The sequence below is a fragment of the Anser cygnoides genome, chromosome 4 (genome assembly GCF_040182565.1).
Source record: "Anser cygnoides isolate HZ-2024a breed goose chromosome 4, Taihu_goose_T2T_genome, whole genome shotgun sequence".
NCBI lineage: Eukaryota > Metazoa > Chordata > Aves > Anseriformes > Anatidae > Anser > Anser cygnoides.
In genome coordinates, this window is record NC_089876.1 from 40,140,549 (window position 1) to 40,165,323 (window position 24,775).

General features: G+C 36.3%; 1 long non-coding RNA gene across 3 annotated transcripts in view; it reads right to left on the minus strand.

Moving 5' to 3' along the window:
* LOC125184113 (uncharacterized) overlaps nucleotides 1–24,775 on the minus strand; it is a 301,133-nt gene that overhangs the window by 259,054 nt on the left and 17,304 nt on the right. For all 3 annotated transcript variants that reach the window (XR_010831122.1, XR_010831125.1, XR_010831124.1), the window contains exon 2: nucleotides 9,952–10,065. This is a non-coding gene — a long non-coding RNA (uncharacterized lncRNA). The remainder of the gene's footprint in view (nucleotides 1–9,951; nucleotides 10,066–24,775) is intronic.

Genomic DNA, 24,775 nt, shown 5'->3' on the forward strand with positions numbered 1-24,775 from the left:
TTGAATGAAACCCCTCAAAATAGGCAAGATATTGTTTTGGCTTCCTTAATACAAGAATAAGGAAAAGATAAGGAGTATGAATTTGAGTTTGTAACTCATAGTTTGTAAACTCAAGTTTGTAACTTGGTTGTTTGAAGCTATCTACAGGCCTGGATCTTCCATGCAGTACCACGCTCCTCAAGTTTTTTGTTTGCTTTGTTGGTTGTTTTTTGGTTGGTTGGTTATTGTTTTTTTCACTTTTCTGGTCTCTTCCCATCTCTGACATTCAAAAGGTTCTTCTGTCACAAAAAGTAACAGGGTCACTTTCACTAGCTTTGTGATCATTCCCCTATCCTCTGGGAATTTTCCAGTCCTACTGCCCAACTGCTTTGGTTCTATGTTATACTGAGTCTTGCACTAAATGAGTGTTAAACTAAGAATCCAGTCTATACATCTTATTTTCTAAAGTTTCCACCTAATTCCACTTTCTGATACAGCATCCTGTAATTTTAGTAGCTCTGTTTGTAACTGTTGCAAGGAACTAAGATATGTAGTCAGTGCATTAAGCATCGTATTTTATCAGTATGTTTCACAAAGGAAAATGTTTAGTAAAAAGTGGTGCAAGATACAGACACAGATATGGATTCAATCCTAATGATCACATAGATTTTTGTGTTATCTCACCTGACCTATTTACATTGTCATATTGAGCTTTCCTTATTATTTAGTACTAATTTAATACTAGGAACTACTAGTTCCTTCCCTCTCACACACTGATCTTTTCTCTGGTGGTTGCTTTTTGTCAGATTCATTGTTTGGTAACTTCAGTCAGTACTAAGTTTCATAATATCTTATATCACAGTTTCCTTGTAAGCTTCATAATGTCCAGACTTCCTGGCTTTTTGTGAAATAAATGGTGACTAGACCAAGAACAAATCATACTCAGAAAAAAAAAAATGCTGGTCTCGTTTGTCTGGAACACTTCTCTCCCTGATCTCTTTATGATCATCACAAATATTTGCAAAGTTAAAGCATGAAATCCAATGAAAGGGTTGGAGAGGATATAAAAAGAACAATTTTGTCAGTTTAAAGCCCCACATCCAACACTGTTGTAAGCTGTCTGCACCATGTTTAAAATTGAAAGCAAGGGAGCAAAACATTCAGGACATACAGATAATAAAGAACAAAATAGACTATAAATGTGAGACAGCTGGAGACAGCAATTCTAAAGCTATAATCTTCCTTGAGTATATCTAAAACAGAGCAATCATTTCTGTTTCTTGACATTAGCAAAGAATAACTCTGATTCACTGAAAGTTCAGAATTTGTTCTGATCTTCTGTATGTAGGATTTAGTTCTTAGTGACACTGTAACTACCAAGTGCATTAAGAATCAAATAGACATTTATTCTGCACACATTATCAGAGGGTACTGAGAATAAACAAAAGTATTTCTGACCTAGAAAAATAGAAATGAAGGAGAAATAGTATCAGAATTACAACAGGAATAGTTGATTAGGAAATGTCATAAAACATCGAGTATTCTCCTGGAGAAGCTGGCAGCCTATGGCTTGGATAGGTACACTCTTTGCTGGGTTAAAAACTGGCTGGATGGCTGGGCCCAGAGAGTGGCAGTGAATGGAGTTAAAACCAGATGATGACCAGTGTTCCCCAGGGGTCGGTGTTGGGGTCCATCTTCTTTATCCATCCTAAAGAGTAGTCAGGCATTGGAACAGGTTGCCCAGGGAGGCGGTGGAGTCACCGTCCCTGGGAGTGTTTAAGGAAAGGTTTGACATGGTACTTAGGAGCATGGTTTAGCGGGTGGTATTTGTGATAGGGGTGTGGTTGGACTAGATTATTTGGAGATCTTGTCCAACCTCAAAGATTCTATGATTCTATGAAAAGTAGATCATCCTTGTCAGATATAGGGAAAAAAAGCCTTCCAACTTGGCTTCACCTTGTGTTTTCCTTAGAGAAAAATAAATTAAAAAAAAAAAAAAGATTACTGAGCCCCATTCTGATCTTCTTTATATGAATATAAACTGCACTGAATGGAGTTATCCTGGTGTATTCCAGCATAAATACATTCAAATGGTTCTATGTGAACCTGAAAATCCTGTGAGAAATGAGCCAGAAAGAAGACAGTAAGAAGCCCCATTTTAGGGAACCCTGTGCTGGAATCCTCAGACTGCAAAACACACAGTGGTTCAGCATCATTGAAAAAGACATGGTAACTGGCTTAAGTCAACAGCAGCAACAGCAGCAGGAGGCATATGGGCTGAATACTGAAGAGCAAATTCCTTTCCCATAGATATGAAAATAGAAAGGAAACATGAAGCTCTGGGGTATGCAAAAGATATAGGCACTTTACTCGGTAAAATGAGAGAATCCAATCTTCAACACGTTAAAAAAATAATATTAAGAGGACTTTCTTTTTTGTTTGTTACCAAAGTGTAAATTTCAAGATTTTTTTTTTTACTTCAGGTAAGAATATGACAATTTATTCTCCTGTGAAACTGTATTTACTAACTCCCATGAGGGTCCATTTTTTTTCTTTTCATGTTGTATAAACTTAAAATAATTGACATAAGTCTGTATCTGCTCTGGATATAGCTATCTATAAGCAAAATATATATATTTTTTTTTTTTTTAGAAACAAGAGTTCTATGCTAAATTACTTTAAAAATAACATTATACACTCTCTATAATTATATAGCAGCTAAAATGACAGTATACCACCCAGGGTTTATAGGACTCTAACCTAGGGGTGATATGAGGCATTTCATCTGTGTCTGCAGAACATCCTGGTGTACTGAAGACCAGGATGCTTGAGGGTCCTCTGAGTGCTCTTGTAAGAAAAGCAATACTTCGCAGTCCTCACTCCATAGGGTGAGAAGTTACATCAGTGAAAACAGTTTTCTGATTTACACATGACAGCTTGATTCATTTGCCTAAACAGGGGATCCCCAGAATCATCTGAGGTATTTCAAGGTACCTAAGATATGGTACTGCATGGAGCTGACAGAGATTATACAGTGTGAACAGGTGACTGTTGTCATTTTGGTTTCAAATTTCACCAGATCCCTATATGTGGGCAACTGAATAAAGCCCTGGGCAGCACCCAGAGAAGTCTACCTGTACTCAGCTCCCTCTAATCTTTCTTCAAGCATGACATGGCAGTCCTGGAATTTCTTCAGAATATTAAAGGACCCACAGCATTCAGACACTAGCCAAACGCAAACCTAAGACTAGACCTCAGCATATATATTGATGGAAGCACTTTATGAGGACAACATTTCTTAAATCACATTGGTTTTGTGCAGTGAGTAGCTCTTTGCAGGATTTGGTGTAATTTAAATAGACAGATTTGAAACCTTTATCCCAAACAGATGTTTTCCACAGACATAGTAAATAAAGTACACTTAGGTCTATGATTTCTTTCATTTCACTGATAAAATGTCAAATATTTATTTTATTGCAAATTAATTCAAATTTTAAGTACACTTTGGAATCTAACCACTTAGTCATACAGTAAGGTATCTCTACATCTGAAGAAACTCCACTCATTTAAGGCGTGTGCACGAATGTGTATACGTATGCATATAAGCATAAAAAACTACTCATACACACGAGCATAATTTGATCCATCAGCAGCTAGTGAACAGAATTATCTAGCAGAGCTTTCCCCTAAAGCTAATATTAATGATTTTTTTCGCCTCCCTACTTACGTAAGAAAACAAAGCAGATGGAGAAAAGCCTAATAGAAATTGTAAGGTATTTTAATGATTTTACTTTTCAAACTGTTTGTTCTTTTCACTTGCCCTCCCATGTGTAAATTATACATTTTGCAATTATTGCACTGCCTAACTCCTCACTGGTTGACTTTTTTATCAAGAATTGTATATAAAAATTTATACCTGGGGAATATTATACTCAAAGTCTCAACATCATGACTCTTGAACTGCAGGAAGGCCAGATGAAGTAGAAGACAAGATTTGGAATCAGTTACATGTAGCATTAACTAACTAAATCTTTCAGAGAAATAAGAGAACCTCTGCCCCCTGATTTATGGACTATTTTCATGTAATTCTAAAATTTAATCTCTGACATGCACATACAAATAAATACATAAGCAGAATCAAATACACTGTTTTTGTGAAATGTTTTAAAGTTTAAAGCACCTGAAAGTGCATTTCAGTACCCCGGATCTGATAGATCCTCATTTATCATAGCAAAACTAGTCTTGAATCAAGAATGGGTTTGATTCTGATTTTCATTGGCATTGATTTTCATAGCCCTGTATTTTTCTATTCTATACAAGTACCTCCAAAAATACTTTGGAAAATTGGGAGATATGTGTGTGACTCAGTACTGTTGCTTCTGTTTAATACAAAGATTAAAACCAACATAAACTTAAAAAGAAAAATCCTAGTTTGTACAGGGTTAGATTTACTTTAAATGTCTGCATAGGAACAACAAAAGATAAAACCTAATCTCAATCCAGTAGATTTTTTTTTTGTTTTAAATGAGCAATTATAACACAGATGTGCACATTTTTTTTCTAATTAATTTTAAAAATATTATTAATGAAGGTGGTGAGTAGAACTGGGCCTAACCACCAATATCTCTGCTTGCATAAAAAGACAGAGTTAAGATGAAGCTTAACCTCCTTTGATACAAGTGAGGAAGAGATGGCAGGTACTGGAGTAATCAGTGAATGCATGTGTGCACGTGTGCTACACAGTAGCCAGGAATATGACCAGAGATGCGAAAGGTTGAAAGATGGGAATAAAACAGAAAAGAGGATAACAGAGGGAGAGAGGAAGAGAAAAAACATAAGTTAGGTAAATCAAAAAGGTGTTCTAGATACTGTTGCGATTATAGATAGAGTTTGCTTCTTCGACTAAGAGTTCCTCAGTTTCCTACATTGGATATTATCATCTTTTGAGGCTTTTGGGGGTATTCAATGATATTTCTGACATAAGATTTTACCTAACTCTTCCTTATAATTAGGGCCTTTTCACATCTCTGTAATGCGATCAGGCAGAGTTTATCAAGAAATTTCTTTTTCCTCTTTTAGTTGTAGATGAGCAGATAAAAGTTTATTACTGCTAGTATGTTAGGTAATTTTATTTAATTACTATAAGGCATAGCTATTGTGTTTTGAAGAGATTTTGGAATTAAAAACAGTGATGAGGAAATAAAAACAATTAAGACTGAGGCAATGGAGAAAAAAAATTCTTTGCTCCTTAAAAGCAGAAACAATACAAGTTGTCTCTAAATAATTCACATGTGGTGCTGGGCAAGCTTCTCAGAAAGCAACATTTCCATTTTCATTTACAAGTTTCCCCAAATGTTTCATTAAAATTCAAAGGCTGTGCTGAAAAACAAACTAAAGTACTTTCAGGTATAGAGGGTTGGGGTTGTTTAGTTTTAAACGGGTTACTTTCTTTCCTTATCTTCTCCAGCAGCTGGCACTTATAAATGAAACAATTTTTAAAAACTGTTGAAATCCAAATTTCTGATCACTAAATAAAGAGTAGTGAGATGTGACATTGGTACTTTCTGTCCTCCCATGGCCTTTCCTCTACTGTTATGCCTCATCTCTGGCTCAGTCTGTGGCATTTCATTGCCGAGACTGATTTTTCTGGTGATGAAGAGATAATGGACCCTCTGAGAAATAAGACACCACATAATAATGGTCTGCTTTACAGAAGTAGTCCGTTTTAATTTCATGGTTGTTGCATTATCCTACATGATTTCTCACAAGACATTACAGCAGGATCACAATAATGCCACCACTGGTGTGTACATAAAGCAAAGTTAACTTTAAAAGTGGTGTTCTTTTGAGTAGTTTCTTTCTCTAGGCTGTATAAAGCATTAATTCATAATGATTGAATCTTCCACTTTGTTCCCTTTTTCTGGTACTAAAGCACATTTATCCTATATGTATGCATGCTCAAAACTAAGGTTGAGGGGCTTTGTTTCAGCATAAGGAAGGAACCTGAGACCAAGTATAAAATATTCTGTGACAAAATATTTTGAAAGAAGCACATTGAAAAGAGAGGGATATTCATGCAAGAAAGAAAGAAAAGAAAAAAGTATTTGTTTTTTATCTGCTTCAGGAGCTCTGTAAGTGTAGATAGTTGCTATAGCCTTTTGTTCAAATGATGCAGCTAAAATTGATTATCTTTTATACTATATATATACTTTTACAACTGTATATACATTCTTATGCATATGATTATGATAATGGAATGTGCACAAAATGGTATATGCCTTAAAAACACACAGATGCCTACTTCTATTATAGACTTATGAAACAATGTCATGAAACTTTTTTAAACATTTTTTGACATTTGAGGTATGTTGGTGGCTGTATTTCCACCAGAACTCTAAAACCAAAGGCTCTTTTGACATTGAATGTAGACCCCTTGCTGTGCATGAAACATTTGTCTGTTTCAGTGGTAGGTAAATTCTGAAAGTGGTGGTATATAAGATCATGTTTAGTTCTTGAGCTGTATCACAAGTTATTAAAGTCTCAGAAAAAGATATATATACATCACAAATACTTGATATTCAGCTGTAAATAAAATATCAAAAATATCACTTACCCAAAGCTTAATATGAATATGGACCTATTTGACTTAGTTCTATGTCTCTGGCAGTATCCAGTAGCAGATGCTTATTAAAATAGAAAAAGATGCTCCCCTAGAAAACAATCCCTGTTTCCAGCAATCTAAAGACTGTGGACTTAAGTCTGATTTGTAGTCAGCATTAACAGTTCTTGATAGACTTTCATAATTTTTCTAAATACTATTATCAAAGTTTTTTGAACTCCAAACGTTTGAACACCTACATGACTGGGCTATGAATTCACTCTTCTTATCTCATGAAATTACCATCAATATTTTTAGTAATATCCTTTACATAGAAAATACAACAAACACAAATGAATATGGTACAATCTCAGTCAGATACATTCTATGAGCAGAGATAAAAATATATATATATGCCAATAATTTCACACATGCTGTGAAAAGACAGTAACATGAAGGCAAGAGATTTCATGGCTAACGTTTACATATAAATGATGTAAGGATATTATTCTTACTGCAGTTTCCTTGTGCAACCCACTAGTTCAGCTGGAATGTCTATTCCTAGCAACTGGCACAGGGGAGAGAGGGAAAACATACCGAAGCGTACTACTGTCAGCAACAAAGTATCTTGACTCGAACGGTAGAGTCTTTCACCCAATTTTAAGGTTTGATTATTGGTTTATAGGGAGAAAAATTGTGTGACCTTTTTTTTAATGTAATAAAATCCTCATTTTTTTTCAAGCATTCATTCCCTTTATTGCTCCATGTCTTTACTTCCTGTCATTTTCAAAACCTTCCACTGTGAGGCACAGATCATAAAAGGAGGAGTTCTTACATTTTGCCTATTTCTTTTTGACCTTATACCTCCCAGAGGTTTAGTTGGTACAAGATCTATTCCCATCCTCCATTCATTTAAATTTTCCAGGACCGTTAAACTTCAGAATTCTCAAAAGACTAAAAAGACTAAACTTTTAAAACAGGCTTCTGTTATGACCACAAATCGCACTGTCAGTGAAGGAGAAAAGGGAGATAAAGTTGAGTCTAATTCAGAAACATGCCTCAGATGATCGGTCCATTTCTGGTTAATCTTCTGATGTGACAGTTGAATGAGAAGTGAAGGTCAAATCACATTCCTGCTTGCTGATACTGATGGATAACCTGTCAGCAGGCCGGACATGCCACCTCCCCAGACACAACCCCCTGTCAAATTCTGGGCCTGTAAGAGGGAAAGTTCAGGAAATTTTTCTTTCTCTTTCAACCTAAGAAATATAAGATATTCAAACTGCAAAATATACATCATAATGCACATCCGAATATATAAGCTTCTTCAGAACTAATCTTTCATAGCACTCTTAGAAGTCAATCTGATTTCTAGGGACTCAGTTTGCAACACAGAATTCCTACAACTACATCTAAAATGGTGGGCATTTGCAAATCTTTGACCATTTGCTTAAGCGACATCAAGACCGTTTTCCCTCCTCTACAGGTACACAGCAATAGATTCCCTGCTAACACCTAGTGAAAATAGTGCAGTGGGTAAACACAAGCAACTAACTTCTAGTGAAAAATACTGCTGTGGCTCCACTAGATCTCCGCTTCCAAAGTGCTTTCTATCTTGACTTTATATAAATAAATAAAAATACAAATAATAAAATATGAGAATAATGAATATAAAGGAGAAGTGAGGAATTAAGATAAATTGGTCACCCTACATTCAAACTAGTGCATGAACCATTTATAAACAAATAAATCAATCAAAGCAGTCACCTCTACTCAGGACATTGCTGGTTCACATTCTCCATCCATGCAGGATCAGTCTGAAAGTTTATTCATCTAACTGTGGTCTACTCTCATCCCCCCTCAATATACACACACATACTTTTTTCCCATTACTGTGCACCAGACAGATTTACAATAAACCAGACACAATAATGCCTGGATCCATCTTTCTAAGTCCCAGCTACATGTATTAGGATTTCAAATTAATCCTTCACATGCACATTGTCTAACATTTATAAGCAATGACTTTACAAACTAGATCTTGGTTTGTTAACTCCTTCTGAAACTCTTTAGTTTTCCTTGAATGGAATAAGCCTAAATAGTTCCACATAACCTATACATTTTATCTATTCAGAGATTATCTATACTTTGAGGTCTATTTATTAGAGTACATATTGAAGTTCCACATCAACCCATCAACTCACTAAAATGGACATAAATTGTGATATTCTTAGAAAGGAAAAAGCACATGGATGGAATTGGAAAGGTATCTCTCTTTATAGACGGTGGCATTAAATGTTTATGTTTGTGTTTGTTTTAAAAACAGTTGTTGTTCTCCTTAAAATATCACAGCTAGAAACTGTAGCGGTGGTGTTTTTCCTGTTCCTACATTTACATCCACTTTTGTTTTATTCATTTGTTAAAGCATTCCAGTGGGGTCAAGAGCTCCATATACAATAGTCTCTTCTCCATAGCAAAACTCAAACTCACACCTCCAAGGAACAGCTATAATTGCATTGAGGAAGCATGCTCAATTCCTCTTGCTGAGACTGTAACACTTTGCATAAAAGAAATAATTAACTGGAGCGTGAATGTCTAGGACACTCTTTTGAGAGCAGGTTTTGCACTGAGGAGGAAGAGGAAAGTAAGTTATGTGTTTCTTCTGCCGATTAATGCAAAAAACAAGCCATCCAAGCAAGATAGTCTGATATCCAAAAAAAACCTATACCTTTCCCCTCATCTAGAATGCTTTAAACAAACAGCCATAATCATGTTATATTTTCTTGCCAGTCCAACGTGTTGATTGTATGTGCCCAATGGAATATTTTGGCTGCTCATCACTTTTGTTTAGTCTAAAATAAATTTGATTGCAGCATTTTTTCTGCAGATGGGAAGTAAAAGCTTTAATAGACCCCTAAAAATTAATGTTTGATTCCAATCCACGTGTGGTCTTCAGATAGGCAGAATATCTTACACTTCACCCTGAATTCCTGAGTTGTGCAAGTCCTCCCAGGAGTTTTAAGAATGAGAGAGCAATGGAACTTGAGGACATTTAACATCTAAAAACAAAGGACCAGTAGTGGGAGGGGTTTAGGACTAGGGAGCCACTTAAAAGCATTTGGGGAATTGGTTCTAAGGATCAACGACACAAGTAAGTCATCCGTCAGTATTCTACAAATTATAGTTTCCATACTATGGATAGTCAGACAGGATTCAGTTTGCTCTCTTCTTTCCCCAAAACAGTTGGTGGGACATGATTTCATTCTCTTTACTTTTCATTGTTGCTTTTATTGTGATATTAAACTGAAGGTTAAACTGAAGACATGAGCTTTACATTTTGTTTTGAAAACAGTAAAATCTGTAACCGTACTTACAGCCATTCATTTAGAAGTGAATTCTGCATTCTGGATGAAGATGCTCAGAAAATTCTCTCCTGGTCTCATGTGGTTCACCCTTGAAGATGGCAGCTTTGTTTTTCCTGAAGAAAGCTGACAAAAGAAAATTTTAATGGAATCAAAACTGGTTGTTTAGAGCTAGTGCCATGTATGGTCTTCCCATACAGAACATTATAAACCTATGTTCAACATTGATTGTGTTGTTTCCTCTTTAATTCCTAAAGGCATAAAAAACATCAAATACAATTTTGTCTGTACTCCTCATCAATAGTTTTTTTTCTAGTTATTGTTTATTAATGGTGCATAAAGAATTGTAAATGTTAGTAGTAGTAGATTATTTTTATGATTAAAATTTGCCATAGCTTTTGTTCTTTTGTTAATAAATGGACTCTGTTTTTATCTGAACTACTTTCAGATTGGTAACAGAAGCTGATGAATACTTACCACACATAGTTATCAAGGTATGGACTATTCCCTGCTAGTCACAGTATGGCTCTTCTTCAGTGAATGACTAGAGTATTATAAATAACATTATGAAGACTGTATACCTTCTTGAACAGAATCCTGACAGCAAACCTTACAAAACAGACAGATCTTCCTGTACACAATGCAAATCTTTAAAGCTACCTCTTCACTGAATGGCACGTTAAAATTAAAGATAGAGGAAAATGAGGAAATAAATTCATTAAAGTTTCATGTTTTTAACCTTTTCCACACTACCATAAGAAAGTGGAAGTCACTTAAACCCTGACTGAGCTTATTTATATCAACAGGGAATGTAAACCTGGTGTGGTAAGTAAGAATATTTAGTTTAGCTAATACATAGCATATGCCACGTAGCATTTCATCTGAAGAATTTATTTAGTGTTTCATAAAGCATGGACTCATAAAAATAACCAAAGAATTGACATGGCAAGTTTCTTTTTCTCAAACACATTTTTTTTGGTTTGTTTTTAAAGCAATTATATAAAGTGCTCTAATTGCTGCTTACTTTAGGAAAGGTTTAGCTCCACAAAAATGCAGACTACACCAAAGCTATTTTGAGAGATTTCAGAAAAATATACAGTGATGCCAAACAGTTGCACCTATGCAGCATTTGGGGTTTCATGGTTTTTACCTCTCACAGACAACAGGGAAAAATAGAAAAGCTGGCAGCCTTGGCAGTTGTTTCACTTTAGATGATGAATTCCATTTCATATAAATTTGTTACAGTAGTTGCACATAACAATGGTGCTTCTATTTTCAAGCCATGTTATTTTTAACATATACCAGGGCTGTCATGCAGGCAGCCTGTTTGCTTGCTCTGCAAGAAGGTTTTATATTGCAAGAGGCTTCCACCCCCTACCCCCTAATGGTAAAAATAAATCAATTTCATCTGGTGGTAGTTTCATTTCTCCCCCCCCTTTTTTTTTTCCACTTTCCTCTCCTTCCTTTGTGGGCCCCTTTCCACAATGCCATATGGCAGCTGAGGGAAGGGTAGAGCAATGATCTGCATTTTCAGCTCTTAACAAAAGATGCAAGAGTGTCAAAGAGGCTCATGAATGTATGAGACACATACATGTATAGAGAAGTGCCTCCAGTCCTGTCAGGAAGGACTAAAGAGAAGCCTGATAAACCTGACATCGCTTTAGTGCAAAGAAAGGCAGCAGTGCTTCTCTCAGTAGTTCATCGCACTCCCATCCATCCCCCCCTACCCCCTCTCTCCTACCACCCCTTTGGGTCCATGCCAAAATCCCATTAGCTCTATTAATGACATGTGGTTTGAAGAAAAAGCGTGTGGCAGAACAAGAAAGGCACAAGATCAACCATCTTATCTATTCGTTTTTTATACGTGTATCACGAGATAGAAGTATTTCAGCAGGGGCCGTGTCATCTTGGCTACGTGAACAGCAAAAAGAAAAAATGCAGCAAGACGCTGTAATCAGTTTCTCAGCTGTCCTAATTCATCTCCCTAAGTCTTAACATATGAATAGATAAAACTTAATTTTAAAACACTGACAAAGTTTTCAGCATTCAGGTTTGAAATGCAGCTTGGGCTTTGTCTGCCCCTCGCCCTCCCCAAGACTTTAAGCCATTTAAATACTCTCCTGATGGGCATTGTGTGGCAGAATGAATGCACCATGTAGGATCGCAACTGCTTACTTGGTACTCCTTTAGTTAAACAAAAAGATGCAGCCACCTTGTTCCATCAAGGTCCAAAACTCTGAGCAGCTTACAAACAGGGCATTTCAATTTGCAGAAGGTGCTTCTCCTGGAGTATTTTTAAGGTCTGCCTACCATACAGCTTAGTATATTTCTTAATTTTTTAGAGCTACAGTGCTAGCAACATGATTTGCCTATATATTTCCAAAAGCAGGCATTTTAAAAGGAAAAAGAAAATGTGTTTTCAAACTAAAATAAAACCTAACTTTGGCAAACAACCAAAGTTGTTTTGTATATTTATACACAATACTTTATTTCATTACAACATAGTTGTAGAAAAGTAGAGTATTGATAGAGTGTATAATGACCATGCTGTTTTGTCCCTCAGCAGGATACTTCTGCTTTGTCCACTGAAAGTCAAGAAACAGTTAAATCTCTTTTAGAAAGTGAGATTTGCCACAGTCTTAAAGCCATTGTAAATAATAATTTTAATAAGAGCATATTTTTAAACGCACCTGAATCTATTCCAGAGGTATAAATTCAATCTTTCAACGTCTGTGCATGCATTCCTGATTAGCCTCAAATAACTCAAAATAACTATTGACCGTTAATCATCTCTAGGGCAAAAGTGTAAAGTTGAGAGTATCTATTGGATTTAGATGCACTTAAAAGCCTGGCTGGATTTGCTGGCCATGGCAACCACTCTTTAAACCCATAACTGTCAGTTTGAGCAAAACTGTGACAAAAATAAGTCAGCTATTCATCACTTCCTTTTCTCTTCCAGAACATCTGTTTACATAGCTGATGTCCACTCATCAGGATGTGGACATTTTATCAGCATCACAGCAGTTGAGACTACTTACAGGCTCAGAAATATTTTCTTCTCTCCCCTCTTGAATATTTGTATTGCATATACATTTGGAATACATGTAAGTTTAACTATTACACTTGCAGTTATTTTTTTTTTTCAGGATTTGGTGAACCTAAGCATGCCTGCTAACACAAGATATAGAATTTTTTTTTTTAAATCAGAATCCTTAATACGAAGGTGTTCAATATTGCAGGGATTACTGGCATTTCTGAAATTTTAAATGTTCAAGGGTTCTGGAATCATGAGAGCTTCTGTGAACACCAGCCACATGTTATTGATTTCATCTTGAATTCTGCCAAAATCTGAGTTTCTCCCTGAAAACTAGTAAAGTTTCCTGGATTCCTATGGCTTGTCTTTCTTCATGTAAAGACTGTTAATTTCCCTGGGATGTGAAATTACTTGTTCTTAGTGATACCAGTTCAATGACATGTAAGGTACAACGTTAGATGAATCACAGGAGAGGGAGTAGACCCCTTCTGAACACACATAGCGACAGTATTGGACAGACTGCTTACAAATTAAAATATACAAACACTCTGGGATATATTGTTATGGGCACATCTCCAACCATGAGCTGATTTCACATTGTTTTTCATCAGTGCTTCTATCGTTCTAACGTGTTAGCCTTTGCTCATCTGTGCCAACACTGGATTTTGTCCTGAGGCACTGCTTGGCACTGTGCAGGCCTAAGACTGTCCTCAGTCTGTACCCCTCAACTGTATCTATCAGACGGAAAGGTCCTGCCAAGTTTATTAATATAACTTAGTTTATACTGCGTCTGGTATGCACAGACTAGGATAGCACATCCAGTCTGGCACAAGGACTTGAGACGATCCTCCTAGCTTTACATTTTTATGTCTTTGTGGGCACATCAGTCATAGTGACTCCCAGGCTGCTGACTAGAAATTTCTATACTCATCACAGTGAACTCACCTGTGGTTTGGGATTTAGCCCACACCTTCCTTCTTTGCCTGCTTTGTTCTATATAAAGCCAATAAACTGGTGCATTTGTGGAAATGTCTTACATCCATTTTTTGAGAGCACAGAGGATAACTTGTATTTCACAGAATCACAGAATTGAAGGGGTTGGAAGGGACCTCAAAAGATCATCGGGCCCAAACCCCCTGCCAAAGCAGGTTCCTTAGAGCAGGCTGCCCAGGTAGGCATCCAGATGGGCCTCGAATATCTCCAGAGAAGGTGACTCCACAACCTCCCTGGGCAGCCTGTTCCAGTGCTCCATCACCCTCACTGTGAAGTTCTTTTGCATGTTGGTGCGGAATTTCCTGTGCTCTATCTTGTGGCCATTACCCCTTGTCCTATCCCCACAAACCACTGAAAAGAGATTGGCCAAATCCCTCTGTCTCCCACACCTCAGGTATTTATACACATTGATCCCCTCTCAGTCTTCTTTTCTCCAGGCTGAACAGACCCAGGTCTCTCAGCCTTTCTTCATAGGGAAGATGCTCCAGGCCCCGTATCATCTTTGTGGCCCTCCGCTGGACTCTTTCCAGGAAATCCCTGTCTTTTTTGTACCGGGGAGCCCAGAACTGGACACAGTACTCCAGGTGAGGACTGACCAGGGCAGAGTAGAGGGGGAGGATCACCTCCCTTGACCTGCTGGCCACACTCCTTTTAATGCACGCCAGGATCCCATTGGCCCTCTTGGCCTCGAGAGCACACTGCTGGCTCATGGCCAACCTGTCATCCACCAGGACCCCCACGTCCTTTTTGACTTTTTACCATACAGCATAATTGAGGTCCATTATTTGGAAACAATAAGTAGTATTGTGGTTTGAGGGATTATATGCAGAAAAAAATATTTAACAAGCACTAGTCTGAAACTGAAAACATTTTGATGGATAAACCATCTCTTGACCTTCCATAGGCAAACTAATAGATCCTGTTATCACAGCAGAGACATCTCTTTTAGATCAGTGGCAAATTTTTAACAAGCAATAAGCCACATCTACCAGTGCAAAACTTGAAGGTACTTTATTTTCTGATGGAAATTACTTTTTCCTTTGCTGATCAAGACAAAACAATCAGTCTAACCAATACAGAATGTTTGTTTTGGTAACAGTTTTGGACAACAGTCTTCTTTGATCCAAAGACAGATAAAAGATACTAATGTCAAGAATCAAGCAATTTAATATTTATATGATAATCTTGAGTGTTATGAACCCAAGCAAAAGCTGCTGGAGCTTTATTTTAGTTTTCACAGTGCCTCAGTTTTCAGGACTGGTCCCAGAAGGTAAAATGCTTTCTGCAAAGCTGTAGCAGGGAAGCGTGAAATATCTAACTTCTATCTCATTGCTTGGATTAGTTGAGCTAGAGTGAGGCCTGAGCGTGAAGTGACTTGAAAGAGAGGTTCATTGCCTGGTCTAATAACCACTTGATGGGAACTATCTGCAGAAGAGTAAGATGGGGTAAATCACAGGGAGTTTAAATTTTGGATTAGAAGAACTTTCTTTCAATGTATTTTCCCTCTTCTTAGTCATAATTTCATATACCATGCTTGAAATTGCAAGCATGGCACCTCAGGTCTATCTGGCTGTAGCAATTTTTTCCCGGCTAGTAACAGATTCATTTCTGTTAAAATTCTATTACTCCCAGCTATTTCTCTCAAGGATTGTAACAATTCTTCTGAAAACAGATCAGCAGCTTTGGTATAATCTTACTCCATATAACTGGAACAAGGTCCGCTTCTAGTAAATCCTGCAACTAGATGTGACAAGAATAGAAAACTTCTTTTCATTTCCTCCTTGCCACCCAGACAGGTAGTAATGAAAGACATGTTGAAGTTTTCTGATTCCAGACACAACGTTAATTGCCAGCCCCCAGTGAAAGAATGCAGCTAATGTTATAAACATTTTTCCCTACAGCTTTGACATTAAGCAGGAACAGCACAGGAGGGGTCATTTCTCATGTGTTAGGTTGACAAATAAAGGAAGTTCATGTGGAATAAACATGTATATCCTAACACACTAATTAAAAGGGCATTTTCATTATCTTTGATGTTTGTGAAACTGAACTTTTGTTTAGGTAAATTAAAACCAGAACATATACCATAAGTTATATTGGTAGACTTGAAACATTATGCGTATAAAATTGAAAGAATAATTCACCTATGAACAAACTGGGACATTATGTGCTGAATTTAATTTTCTGTGATCACACTCACATAAAGTAGCTGCCTAAGCATGCACTGTCCTGGATGTGATAGGTATTTTCAGATTCTTGCCCAGTTTTTTTTTTTTTTCCCTGCTTGTGGTTCTGATAAAGAGCTGTTGGAAACAATATTGCATTTCCAGTTACATTATGGTAGGAACATTTTAGCTGATGAGTCTTAATATTCTCCAGCTTGAGCAGACGAATGTCAGCAAAACAGTTCCTGGACATTTAAATGTTCAGAAAATTAATACCAGTAGAAGAAAATTAGAAACAAGTCAGCACCAAATTATTTTTCAAGTGTGCATGAATTTATTTTTGCTAAAACAGGTTGTATTCAGTAGGGACTAGCTTATAAATCTGGAAAACTTCCAAAACTCAATCTATACAGACCAAAGTCAGGTAACTTTCTGGGTACTCTAGAAATATATCAAAGCTTTAACAGTAGCTATTTTCAATTAAACTTGCCTGTTGTTAGAATACTTCAGGCAAGTGCAGGGCAAAGTAAGCTTTTAGTTTAAGGAAGGTAGAACAATTCTAGACAAGGGGCAGCTGAAGAACTCAATGAATATACAACTCTCATCAGCCAGATTCATCAGAGAATAGCCAAGGATTTCTGAAGAGAACAAATACTATAGGGCAATAGTTTTTGGGAACATTCAGGACCCTGAAACAAGAACCTTATGGGAGCAGACTTATCCAAGGCAGTAGAAATAAAGAATTTCATGTCAACATATAAACAGAAAGGCATGCTTGCTCTGCTCTCAACTAAGGCTCCCTGCTTCTTCCTCCAAACCAAGCCCAAGCATACACCTGAGATACACAGGGTGCGTCATCTAGGTCCAAAGCAATGCCGGCTCCCAGGGTGCTGCAGGATGTTTGGAAGGCGTAAGGACTCAGTGAAACTGTGTGTGGTATCTTCAACACAACTCGTTGACTGAGAGATGTTCTCTCTTGGATTGAGTGAAGTTTGTTACTCCAGACTGATATGGCCAGTGAATCTTCAGGTGTTCTATCTTGAAATCATACAGCCAGAAAAGATTCTCAGAAGGGCAATGTTATTACACAACTAACTGTAGAGCTGGAGGAATCCAGATTTTTTATTTTAGCCCAGGAGAGGAGAAGAGGAAACTAATAAAATTACGTTTGGGGCCACATTTTAAATCACCAGTCTTGTTTTATATTCAAAAAATGTTAATTTTTTGAGTTTTGCAGTCAAGTTTGACTACTTGAATCCTGAAGGTGAAATCAGAACATATCTAGTATTACTGCAAACTAACTACATGTTAATTTGGACATTTTAGTTAAACAATACCATCCTTCCCACACACACTGTCACTGAAAAAAATGTAAAGTGTCATAAAAAACCCTGAGAATCTTCATTTTTATCCTTTTCTCAAATCAGAGTTAGCCATCTCTGCCACACTAATTATTCACAAGTAGCTTACATTCAGTTAGTAATAAAACAGGAATTTTCTACCATGTCAGATCTGTTTTCTCAGAAAGCATCTCAAATACAAGACTAACAAGTTTCAGATGATGCAGCATAGGAAGTATCAGAAAGTATATTTAAAATTTTATCCTGATTAACTGGAAAAACAAAAACAATCTGATATGTATTGAACATTGTTAGAATTGCTGCATAGGATACATTATATATACATATACAGACATGTAAATAAAGATGCATATTCTTAGTAAATGGTCATAGCTACACTGAGGATAAGGAAACTTGGAGAGCTTATAAGTATTAAGCTGCTTTGCCAAAACTATGTTTTTGGAGGAAAGCAGATAATCTTCATATTTGTACATTTAGTAGAATTTACACAGAAAAAGTGCTGTGCAGTCTTGTTTGCATGATGTTCCTGAGATATGAGGCCGTTTGCTGCAGAAGTATTAGTGCTGACAAATATCACTAATTAATCAGGAATAAACTCATGACATTTTTGAACTTAGTGCACTAATCATCTCCTTAGAAGCCAAAATGCTGCTAGCATGACAAGACTTAATTTACTTTTCCTTCTCACAAAATAACAGAACTCTACCTGAAAATTATGTGGGGATGCAAGTTTTTCTCCTGTCGTCTAGGCAGTGGCTAATGAAATATGTGGCAAATTTGTTACAATGGTTTTTGAAAATAGGTATGATACAGTGTATGATAAAGGGTAGTGTGCGCAAGCCTTTAACATCTCACCATCAATTCTGTGGATTTCTGTCACCTTTTTCCAAGACCACCTAGACATGTAATAAAACTTTTCATTTTAGCATGTCATATACAGAGTTGTCAAGCTCTACAGTTCAGAGAAAATGCAAGGGAAGGGCCTCAGCAGAAAAGAGCAGGTGCGGGACCTGTCTGGGTGAAAAGCAAATAAGAAGATGGAGGGATTGGAATGGAGGTATATTATCACCCCACTACTAGCAATTAATTGGATTCATTATGTGTCTATCCAGCTACAGACACCCCCACTATACGAGCTTCAAAAAACACTTCCTTCCAGAACAGGGTGGTAACAAAGCTAATAAAGAGACAAGTCCAAAACAGAGTTCCAAATACCAGTATTTCTGAGCTTTGGCAATACTTGGATTTGGATACAGTACCACATTTTAATCATTACTTTTCTTTATTCCTAGATGAGATTGTTGTGAAAATGAATTTGGAGGACATCAGAAAATTGTACTTGGGAGATGGAAATTCCAGTCTGGGATTATTTTACGTCTCTGGATCTTACCAGCCTTGTTTGTAATTAAATACCTTTTGGCAGAAGACCAAACTGTGGTAAGAGATGAGGCTCTGAGGTGTTTAATCCCATGAATGGGAAGAGCAGTCCAATTATAGCATTATCTTTTGACTTGGAAGAGAATTAAATTACCTGATTTGTCTTGGCTTGCCATTGTGATTTTGGAAACATTTCCTCAAGTTAAGATCACAGGAGGACAAAGTCACTTATGTATTTCATAGCAGATTTAGAGACACTATGGCTGCAGATTTTGCTATGAAATTATATGCCTAAATGTAAAAAGCAGGACATTAAAAAACATAAGAACCATTTATAACTTTAAACATAGGAGTTTAATGTCAGTTGAAATGGCTCTATCCATCTAGTGGAAAACATGATAAAGAATCAGGAGGAGACCCATGAACTCCTGGAACACTGACAGCCAGGTGGCATAGCCTAAGACATCTAAACAAATGCTAGAAACCTTTATTAATGACCTTATACATTTAAGATGTCAGTGTCAGGAGGTGCAACTCCTGGAAAGTTTTGCCTCCCCCCCCCCAGTGGTAAAGGCTGTTCTGTTTTTGTTTTTGTTTTGTTTTTTTTTTTTTTTTTTTAAATAACTTTCTGCACAATATACTTTATTTAAAACTTGTAGTTGGCTAGAACTTTTTATCCATTACTGCACTCATAGCAGAAACACCATCTCTGAATGACCTAGGCTAATTCAGTTAATCTCCTGATGCTTAAATCATCAGTTAGTAACTGTAACACAAGAAAGAAAAGTAGAAATTACTATAGTATGGTGTTGCATCTAAAATAAACCCTGTTCAGTGTATATAAACTATTTTGCTAGCCCCTTGATTCAGTCTATTTGATTATTTCAGTGAGGTAAGTGAAGTTCTGTCTTTATAAGTAACAGGCACAGGACACCAGAAGAGATCCAGAACAGATATATTGAAACAATTTCAGAAGTAATAAGAAAATGATAATAGGAACTCATGATCTTCCAAAAGCACCAACATTAACAATGCCAAGATACTATTGCAAGCCATGGATTTCATAGAGTTCTGAAGGTAAAACAAACTAAACCATATTCATGGCATCTGTGGTACAGTTTTGGTATTGTACCCTCCCATACTTCAGATAAGGCAAGTAACACACGCTAGAGAATTATGAAAGGAATAATATTGAAAGACCTTCAGTAGATAATGCTCAGAGGGCATACCCAAATCACAAGTTGCATACCTTAGGGTATACTAAGTACATATAGGGTAAATTCATCTTTCTAGTCACTGAAATAACTTGTCTGATTTGAATGGAAAACTTAAGACTAGGCCTTTTATTTCAGATTTGGGTTTAAAAAGGATTCAAGATTTTCTATATGTTATTTTCCAAAATCAATTGAGTTAGAATTGAAACAAAACACGTAGATCAAAAACTATGGTTTAAGTCTTTTTATATTTATAATATAAACACAAAGAACAATTAGAAGGATGAAAAAAATCAAACACAGAAAAACGAAGCATTTCATTCCAGAAACGTTAACATAGTATAAAAAATCCTAAGAATGCAAAGGCAATTTAATGAAAGCCAGCACGTTCCAACAGTATTTCCGAACAGATATGAGGTATTTTCCCTTTAGAGTGATGAGTTTGTATTTTTAGGGAAGAGCAGAATTCCAAAATTATTACCAGTAATCAAAATGTATGATAATATGCCCCAAATCTGTCTTGTCTGTTTGTCTTTCATCAGATGCTTAAACGAATTTTGTGAGTAGTGAAGAATAATTCCTCTATTTTCTGTGCCACAGTGACTCCTCCAGAAGTAAAGACACATTTTTAACCTTGGTAGAGAGCATGAATGTTTTATCTGCAAAAAATCTAAAAAGAAAATACAAATCAAACCATCCCAGCCAAATCCGGCTGAAGAATAAAATTAAGGTACCCATGTGCATGTATAGCTCCAGTTAGAATTCATGGATACCAAAGACAGGAATAAGCTGCCTACGTGCAGGAGCCTATTTGCACTTCAGTCATCTTGAATACCTTTGGACATCTCATGTGGTACCAGCCATGTACTTTTAGGCCATTATGGTATGAACAAACATTTCTAAACAAAGTACAAAACTTGGAAAATAATCAAGCTTATCCTAAAGCAAATACCTATTGTGAATTGAATCCCACCTCCAATATTTTAAAAACTTGGATTTTTCATTTGACTATCTGACTCAATATTTAATATGCCGAAGTCAAATCCAATCTTTATTAAGCCAATTCCTATTGACTTTTTAAAGTCATCTTACTTTTTAAAGTCATTAGGGAAATAAGTCTATCAGTTGCTCAGCAGCCATACCTGAGAAACCGAAATTATTTCACTGTATCTTTTACTACATGGTAAAGTCTTAATTTATCAAAGCTTTGTCCTTCTGTTTTTACATGTATTGCAATATTAAAGTTTCCCTGGTTTTTTATTTTCAATTGCATGAGCAACTTTGGCTAGCAAGTTACAAATTATTACTTTGAAGCACTAAAACCCACTAATAAGACTACAAAGTTATAGTTCACTAACATATGACTAGTTTTGATCCAGTTCTGTACAGTATATCCCTGTGCGCACTTATACACATCAGCAACTTAAAATCAACAGCAACTGCTCTGCAGTATTTGTTCTACACTGTAAAAATCCCCATAATTGCAAATTATTACACATCTTTACAGTCTAAGTTGTTTTAATAGCATTTTTTCTAATGGTAACATCCTTGCAGCCTAATTTGGTTTCTTCCCAGGGAAATTGGCCATGTAGGATTGAATTAGAGTGATAACAACTGAATTTAAGCTGCTTATCTGGATAATCATGATTAGATCACCTTGTGTTCATGGCTATATTATATGAAATTTCATCAGTTTTTTCTTACAGTCAGCATTATTTAATATTTAAGCAAGAGCTAGTAAAACTGAAAAGAGGGCATTTTATATAAGATAACTTTTATGCTTATTGTAAATCCACAGGAGAGAAGTATTTGTGTCTTAGTAAAATATTTAGATTCTCTGAACATATTTTGAGCTGTACTGTGGACAATATAACCCCCTTTGAAGTCAGTGGCAAGTCTCCCAATTAGAATTGCATAAAAAAATGATTTTTCCACTGAGGTAGAACCCACATGTTCAAAATAATTCTGTTCCATACTAAGAAGAAACAGTTGCTTTAAAATTTTGTCTTCCTTTAATTATGTTTGCTCCCAAGCAAAGAATGTTTCTAGCTCATAGTCGTGTTGTTTTAATTTATTGTTTATAAATCTCTAAAAGCATTTTTCTGTTATGACTTCTAAATAAGCTTTACTTTTACCTCAAAAGAAATAGAGCCTCACCAATGGGACTCATTGGTGGCAGTTCAGGTCTCTTTCTGGGGCCAGTTATTCTGATGCAAAACCGTTTTACCTATTTCACAGTTTTTGTGCCTTTAACTTGTGTCAGTGTTTACACAAGAAGGGGGTTGACAGAGAATCAGTTCTCATATTAGTTTCAGTGCTTTGATAAATCTCATTTATATGGATACTGTTATAAATCACACATTTTCTATACTAATCTTTGGTGATAACATTATTACAATGGAAACAGTGGAAAGGAAAACTTACATTCTTATCCAGTGAGGTGCACTGAGAAAGCTGAAAAACAGACCTCATGAGCTTCCTATGTAATGAAAAGCAAAGTCATGAACTTCCAGTTGCTGGCATGTCATCATGTTACTCTCTTTCTGATAGACTTTACATTCAGCCTGTAATTGTTGCAGTCTTTATGGGCAACATTTGAAAATAATTTCCTTCGAGAAGAGCTTTACCTCAGGTTAAAGAAAAGTCCACTGCCAATTCTGAGCACTTGCATACTGAATGTGGTCATTTCTGTAGCTCAAGAGATTGCATTACAGCCCATAATTCCTTTTTAACCCTGCCAAACACCTGCTGCTATGGTAACATGAGGTATCTGACAATCAGTTCTCTTAGCATTTTCTGCTGTTTCTTTTAACAAGCTTTGCACACCTTTGCACACATCAAGCTTCCTATAAGAACTCAAAAGCTACTTGAAAATATAGATTTAAATTACATCTAGATTTAAAACATTTAAAAAGCTCAAACATGACATGAGTTAGAACCAAATGTTACAAAAAGCAACGCAACTTTCAGATAGAGAATACTTATTTCCAGTGATAAGCGTAATAACTATTTCTTCTCAGCTGGGCAAGAAAGGAAGTTGAAAAGAATTAGATATTAACTGCATATGTTTATATATGTCATTTATTAATATGACTGGAAAATAAAAACATTACCGTAAGTCTTATGAGAATTCTTGCTCATTTTTACTGCTAGCTAAGCATTGTTTATTATTATGGAGTTATGTTTAGAGTGTCTTTTCCTTATATTTTCTTTAGAGAAACAGATACTCTGTTGCTGATTAAATCATTTTCTTCCTTGTTGCAACCCCTTCTCAGTTATTTTTGGAAAGTAATGCGCTCTATCAGTCAGTTGGCTGTTGAACTTTGTGTTTGATTTATAATTTGCATTTGATCATGTTTTCACATTGCAGAGCATTTTGCTTCTTACATTTCTAAAAGCCAAATTCAAGTTTAATTCCATTGATTTTTGTGTGTTTCAACACAGGATCTACATATCACAAAGCAATGAAAATGTCATACTATCCAGATATTTAAATCTTTCATCTGCAAAATCTCTTTGATCCAGGGTAATTTCAGTAATATCACAGGCCAGGTCCCTAGCCAGTAAACCTGTTTAGCCCAGCTTTGCCAGCTTCGTGATACCAGAGAAATGTGAACCCACCCCTAGTCCCAGACTTACTTCACAGAACACTGAGAACATAAAGAAACATCCAGTTTTCAGTTCCCTTAAGGCCTTTCATAATTTGCAACTATTACATCAGAGACCCACTAGAGTCACCCTAGACAAAGTAACTTTTTTATTACAGCACAGCAGGAATGTGAATTGGCTGCTGCTTTTTGTGCTACTGAGACATTTTGAAAAAACTCTTCAAAATAATTTCTCTTCTGAAGTTGCATCATTCAACCCCTACTCATCCACACCAGTCAGCTGGAATTCAGTCTTGCACCACAAATGATGGTGTTTTGGTTGCTTGGTAACCCCAACCTCTTAGTAATTTATTAAGGGCTTGGTGTTGACAGCGAAGAGGTGTATTTTCTAGTTTGTAACATATTTGGGACCATTTCTTTGCAGGCTTTTGCTGCATGCTTATAGTATGTGTTTCTCATTTGTGCAAACAGCAGTACTTCCTTATCCCAGTGTGACAGTTGTTCATCTTCCTGTACAGCTTGCATGAGTAAACTCCTATCTATATTCCTAGTTAGATTTCTGCAGACCATATACAAACATTGAAAAGATATCGTTTGAGGTGAACATGTAAGGGTCAGTAGAGTATGGGTACCTCTTTCAGAAGATGAGAGTTGCCGAAAAGTGATGATTTTTTCCCATTCCTGGCTGTATTGAGTGATAACTCACGTAAATAGAGAAACCTGTTTATCAAATGAACTTCCAACTTTTAGGCCTTCTAAGGTAAAAAATCTACTTGCCATGTGCTGCCAAAATATTTCATTTTCTCATGTAAATAAATCACAATAGCAGTCAACAATCACGGCAAGACTGTATGAACACTGTTCCAAAGATAAGATTAAACAGAAGCAAATGGCTAAACACAACACTAGCATTCCTGTCCAATTATTAAATAACTAATTCATTAAACCACAGAGCCAAATTAGAAAAGCTAGCCATTTGTGTATGCAGACACACTGTAGTTAGGATAATTGGAACCAGCTGTTGTACTGTTTTGCTTCTGAAAGGGATCCAATATTATTTGGAGGCAATGCCACAACATGGAGG